This window comes from Miscanthus floridulus, chromosome 9, assembly GCF_019320115.1.
Source record: "Miscanthus floridulus cultivar M001 chromosome 9, ASM1932011v1, whole genome shotgun sequence".
Lineage (NCBI taxonomy): Eukaryota > Viridiplantae > Streptophyta > Magnoliopsida > Poales > Poaceae > Miscanthus > Miscanthus floridulus.
In genome coordinates this window covers 97,208,941-97,214,898 of record NC_089588.1, presented here as the reverse complement: position 1 = coordinate 97,214,898, position 5,958 = coordinate 97,208,941, and the positions used below count along the sequence as shown (strand labels likewise).

Here is a 5,958-nt window from a genome sequence, read left to right as displayed (position 1 = left end):
GCTTAATCTTTTTATTGAAACCTTCCAATAACCTTTTCATGAGATCCAAACTCCATATTTTGATCCATCATGTTCATATCTACCTCCGAAAATTTTCTCAGAATTTTCTCTAATTTCTGTGATTTTTCGTGGCTTAAATATGATTTCAGGAATTTCCTAGAATTATTTTTAAACAGGAAATAAATCCCGAAATTAAGAAATTCTGAAACTTTTCCAAACCCTAGGACTATATATATGCCGGTGTTCCTCTCAACGCAAGGGTTTCAGAAGTACGACCCGTTTCCGCAGCCGCCACTCGTAGCCTTCTAGATCGGACGCCGAAGTTTGGAAGAGGCTAGGTTTCCGGTCAACTTCCGGCGAGCTTTTTTGGGAAAACCGTCGCGTTCTGGCGACAACCACCACCACCCAGAGGTAGATCTCTTTGTTCTCTACGCCGTGGTATATCCTTTTACACAAATCCATCAACGTTTGACCCGTTTCTCATCTCATCTTCGTTCTCCGGCGAGTATCACCATGGCTATCTCTGTTTTCTGTGTTCTGCTGGCCGCCGCCGCCACTCTCTGGCCGGCCGAGCCAACCCTCCGTCCGGCCCTGCCTTTTCCCTCAGCCGGCCGCCCAGTTTCCCCTGCATCCAAGTCCCTAAGCCCTGCCCCTGCGCGTTTCTGCCTGCCTCCCAGCCGCTACTGTAGCGCGAACAGCTACAGTACCCGATCAAGGAAGAAGAAGGACCTGATTGCAAATAAATATTTCTGGTTTTGCGGATTAGTCCCTGATTTCTCTGCAGATTAGTCCCTGGTCTTTGGAAGGCCGTAACTTCTTCGTTTCAACTCCATTTTTCGTGTTCTTTTTATCCGCGCGATCGTAGCGGCAAGTACTACTGTTTAGTATAGGTTTTATAAACTTTTAATGTGCTATGGTGTACTGTTATTTAATTGTTTTGTGGGCCCATGCTTGTTGTTTGTGCGCAGAAGGTGCCGACACCGTGAACTTCCAGGACCAGGAATTCGACACCTTTGATCCGAACCAGTTCGAAGGCAAGTGTTCTTGACCATCTTGCTCCTACATTTGTTTTACTTTGAGTTAGTTTAGTTAGACCATTAGTTGCATGCTGAGTCATAATTTGAATCTTATGTTAGGGTTTACTAGAACTTGATGTTATCATCCTTGTAACATGGGTTGGTTGGGTAACTGTCTTGCTTAGCTTACAGTCTTGGGTTGGAAAGGTTATCATTAAATATTGATTAATGATTTATGCAACTTGGGTTGGTAATGTTTATAGCAACATGGTGAATAGGAATCCGGCAGGATGGTTGGTTTTGGTGGAGGTGTGTGCTAGATTTTGGGTAAATGTTTTCTGGTGGATTGTTGGAATTGGTGGAATGGATTGTGCTCGTTCCTGCTTGGATTCTAAGGACCGGTTCATGGACAAGTAACCTAGCTTAACAGCGCAACCTCGAGGGCTATATGGCTTTGGCCCTGGCCAAGTAACTAGTTTTCTCCAAGTTATGCTACATCGGGTCGGTTTGTGTGGCACAAGAGGGGGCTTCTGTAGTGGTGTTGGTACCCACTGTTAGCGGTTAGAAACCTTAGTGAAGGTGTAAAATAGACTTGGAGGGACTTTGTAAAGGCCTGTAGTGTGACCCCGCTGAGCACCTAGGTAGTGTGAAGCGTGATGGGGAAACATGACTCGTGGTGAAAGTGTGCAACCTCTGCAAAGTGTAAAACTGATATATCAGCCGTGCTCACGGTCAAGAGCAGCCTAGACTTCTTCTTGATTAGATGGCTCTGGTTCAGTTGGGAGGCTTGGATGGAATCCAAGTGTTGGTTTGCTTGGATGGAATCCAGGTGTGGTGCTCGGATGGGATTCGAGTGTTGGTTATAGTAGTTCTCCGAGGTGAAGGAAGATCTCACCTAGTTAAATAGGTGCTTCAGGTTTAAGGTAATAGGTGTGTTGCTTAAGTGCTTGTGTCAAACCCTGTTAGCCTTTCCTTATATTGGCCCACATGTCATACTTTCCTACACTTGCGGAGTACATTTCGATGTGCTCACCCTTCCTCTTTGTCCCCCTGCTACCCCACCTAGGCGCTGGAGACGGTGAAGAGGAGTACATTGAAGATGGTGCCTTCGACCCTGATGACGTGTACTAGGCTGGTGCTGCCCCCGGTTGACATTCCTATGAGGATGGAGTCCTTTCCACTAGAGTTTGAATAAAGTTTATATAATTTTCTTTTAGTCCCACGGGTCATTTTGTAATGAAGTTTAAGTTTTAGTTTCGAACAATGCAGTGATACTATCATGACATCGTTATATGTATGAATAATTGATCCTGGCATACATATGATGTGCACTCGATTTTGTCCTTAAAATTGGGTGTGACACTGACCGGACACATCAAGTCAACACCGACCTGACGTGCCCCAGCGCCTGATCCTCTCTCTTCTTCTCTGCGCGTGCCCGCTAAAGGTTGACTGGACACGTCGGTGCACCTAGTCCCAGCGTCCAATCGCTTCTGCTTAGTCTCGACCAGACAGTGCACCACGCCTATAAATGAACAGACGTGCCCAGGGTGAGTCCGGTCACCTCGTAGCCAGTGTCCGGTCGTGGACCTTCTCCTCTTTTTCTTTTTCTATGTCCACAACCGCTTCACGCTTGCTTCCAACTTGCTAACCACAAAGTGTAGAACGTATGTGCACGTGTGTTAGCATTTTTCAAAGCATTTTACAAGGGTCAAGGTTAGTACACTATGTTCCTAAATGCATATGCAAGAATCATGTCACCTAGTGGCACTTGATAAACTATTTAGCCAAATATTTCCCCTCTTTATAGTACAACTATTGATCCTAAGTGCACTTACACCCTCTATGGTGTCTTAAGTGCCAAAACAAAAACCTATCATATACCCTTGCCTTGATCTTCTTGGTTTTTTGTTTTTCTCTTTCTTCTTTTCCATGTTGAGCACTTGATCATCATCACATGTGGTCATCTCAGCATTTCATGTGATTATCACCATCTCTTGAGTGTCACCATGCTCCACACTTGGATTGCACCAACCTAGTTCATGTCACAACTAATGACAAAGGTTAGTGCTAGGTTTCATTAATTATCCAAACCAAACTAGGGCTTTCAGAGAGCTATTTATACTCATAGGCAAAATCTAACCATTCAGATCTGCGTCGGAAGTTTTGACACAGATTGCCAGGACTTCTGGCTCTACTACGAAACATTGTTCACGGCGCAGTCAACTAGGCTAGCTTGGTTATTGTCAGAACTCCCGGCGGCTGCCGGGATTTCCGGTAGCCGGGACTTCCGGCTTCTGTTGGGACTTTCAACAGACAAGCGAGCCAAGTGGCTAAGTCCCAAAGCGCCGGGACTTCCGACAGCCAGGAGTTCTGGCTAAAGCCAGGACTTTTTACTACAAAAAGTCCACCAATTATATCTAAGTGTTCCTAAGGTGATTTTGTGTCTCTCTTTTGATTTTATTTTTACGCTTGAGCACTCTATCTTCCTCATACCACCTAAACTTGCATCCCTCTTTATATTACGACGGATCTAAACTCAAACAAAAATATAAAAGCTTTGGAGAGTGCTTTGAGTTCATCCGCCTTTTTCAACTTCAAGAATTGAGGGATACCATTTCATATTAAATCAACTCTTTAAAACTTTCAAGGGACTAAAGTTGCAATATATCTCATTAAGATCTCATTAGTCCCTAATTTGGATGTCATCAATACAGCAAAACCCACACAGGGGGGGGGGCAAATGCACTTTCAATCTCCCTCTTTTTGGTAATTGATGACAACCAACTTAGGCTTTTATTAGAACGAAAGAATTTAAAGCTTTTGAACCCCAAAATTTATGAAGAGCCCCCTTAATGTATGCATGAACTTGAATTTCAATGAGAATCATCTACACATGATTTGCATACATCAAGACAAAAGCTTCCCCTAAATCTTGCAATTCATGGGGTGCAACAAGTGTGTGTGAACAAGTATATATATACGTGAAAAAGAGATGCAACATGACATGTTATATTCACACAAGTAACAGATAATGTGATGGCCAAGATCTCAAAGTAAAACTTGAAGCAACACATGGCCATCCAAAATAACATCCACCATTCACAAGTAGAGACAAGCAAGATAACTAATAAAGGTAGATAAGCATCACTTGTCCTACAATCATCCATCACATACACAAATATAGTTGTCCATCACATAGTTGGCACCACATGACGTAGTTCATACAAGCTAAAAGTTTTAAAGTCTCACACGCCAACTAACTTATTACATAGATAGATCAAAGCCTAACACCCCCCCTTTGTCAACAAGTGCCAAAAGGGGTAGGCCGCATGAAATAACCAACTACTCATCCTCATAGTCCTCATCATCATCATGATCACCATCATCACCACCATCGTTGTTGTTGTCATCATCGTCCTCGATGTACTCCTTGTCCTCGGGGCTGGCTTTTTGCTTGCCATGACGACGGGGCTGATTGGATGACTCACCGTAGTATTCCTTGCAAGCCTCATGATAAAGCTCAAAGGGATCACGAAGTGGCTCTAAGTCATGAGGCGGTGTAGAGTGAATGTCCAACTTCTGCTCAATCCGATGCATCCTCACAAGCATCTCTTGCTCGCGCTCAGCACTCATACAACAAGCTCCAAACATGTACTTCATGAAAGAACTTGAACTTGCTAGGAGGCTTACCACTGGAGGAGGAGGAGGAGGAGATGGGCTCCTCACTATGAGCACGGCGAGAGAGGGAAGCATGTGGTGGAGAAGCACGAGAAGTGGAGCCCAAAGCACCTTTGCCTTTTCCTTTTCCCTTAGCAGCCTCCTTTAACTCCCTTTTTGCCTAAAGGGAGAGCATGTTGGAAAGTTTGAGCACTTTGTGAGGATTTTCTATAGGGAATTGAATGCCTGACACATGCTTAATGATATGCATGATATAGGGAGCATAGGGGTAGTGTTTCACTACATCCTCACTGGCATAAAAAATCTTCGTCCAAATGTACCGGCTAATGGAGAACTTGGTAAAGTCATCGCCAAAGCAGTCAAGAACAACCTAGGAGTCATCATGAAGATGAGTAGAGTCACCGTGTTTGGGATACAAGATCTAGCGAAGAATGTTGTTGAGCACATAGTAGTAGGTCTTCAACTAAACTGTCTGCCCATCAGCATGATGACCATCCAAATACATGTACTGATACTCATCCATAGCAAGAGTGGAAATCTCAGAAATAGCTAGCAAGCGGCGATCCTTGCATTCCAAACCAAGAAGGCGAGCAAAGGTAGGAAAGTCAACCTTGTAGTGCTTCCCTTCAGTGGTCCAATGAATGACATGAGTGGCTTCATGCATGTCCAAATGATAGGAGGCATAGAACTGATAAATAATCTCATTGTTTCATGGATTGCAGAATTCCATCAGCTGCTCTAACCCCATCCTATTTAAGTCATGGATCAGCTGCTTAATGTCCAAACCAGGCATCTTACCAAGTTCAAGGTGTCAATGGACTTCATCTGAACCACAGGAGCCTCGTGCTTGTTGATGTAGCGGAGATAGACCAAATGGTGATAGAAGTCAAAGTGAAATGGTTGCCAGAACCTGTACTCAATCCTCAAGTCCTTGAGCTCATCATAGAGAGGTTGGGAACACCGACGATGAATCTCAGGCACCTAGTGATGATAATCCACCATCAGATGGGGCATGTAACCACCAGCTGGATTGGGTGTGCGCTTAGGCTCCTGGATGGATGGAGTAGGACCGTCGAACGGAACCAACCGGCTGACTCAAAAGTAGCCCGGACCAAAAGGCGGGGTCATAGTGCACACATCATCAGCAATGGTCCTGCCAGCTTGATCAAGAGCTTCCTCATTAGGGTCATGGATTGGCTCATCTCCAATGCCGGGGACAAACTCCTGAGCTACTGCACCAACCAAAGGAGGTGGACCTTGG

At 44.6% G+C, this 5,958-nt stretch overlaps 1 long non-coding RNA gene across 1 annotated transcript; it reads left to right on the top strand.

Annotated features, from left to right (window-relative positions):
• Positions 1 to 283: 283 nt before the first annotated feature.
• Positions 284 to 2,218, top strand: LOC136483240 (uncharacterized). The gene is made up of 3 exons (XR_010765372.1): positions 284 to 411; positions 969 to 1,034; positions 2,083 to 2,218. It is a non-coding gene; the product is annotated as an uncharacterized lncRNA (long non-coding RNA).
• The last annotated feature ends 3,740 nt before the right edge of the window (positions 2,219 to 5,958 follow it).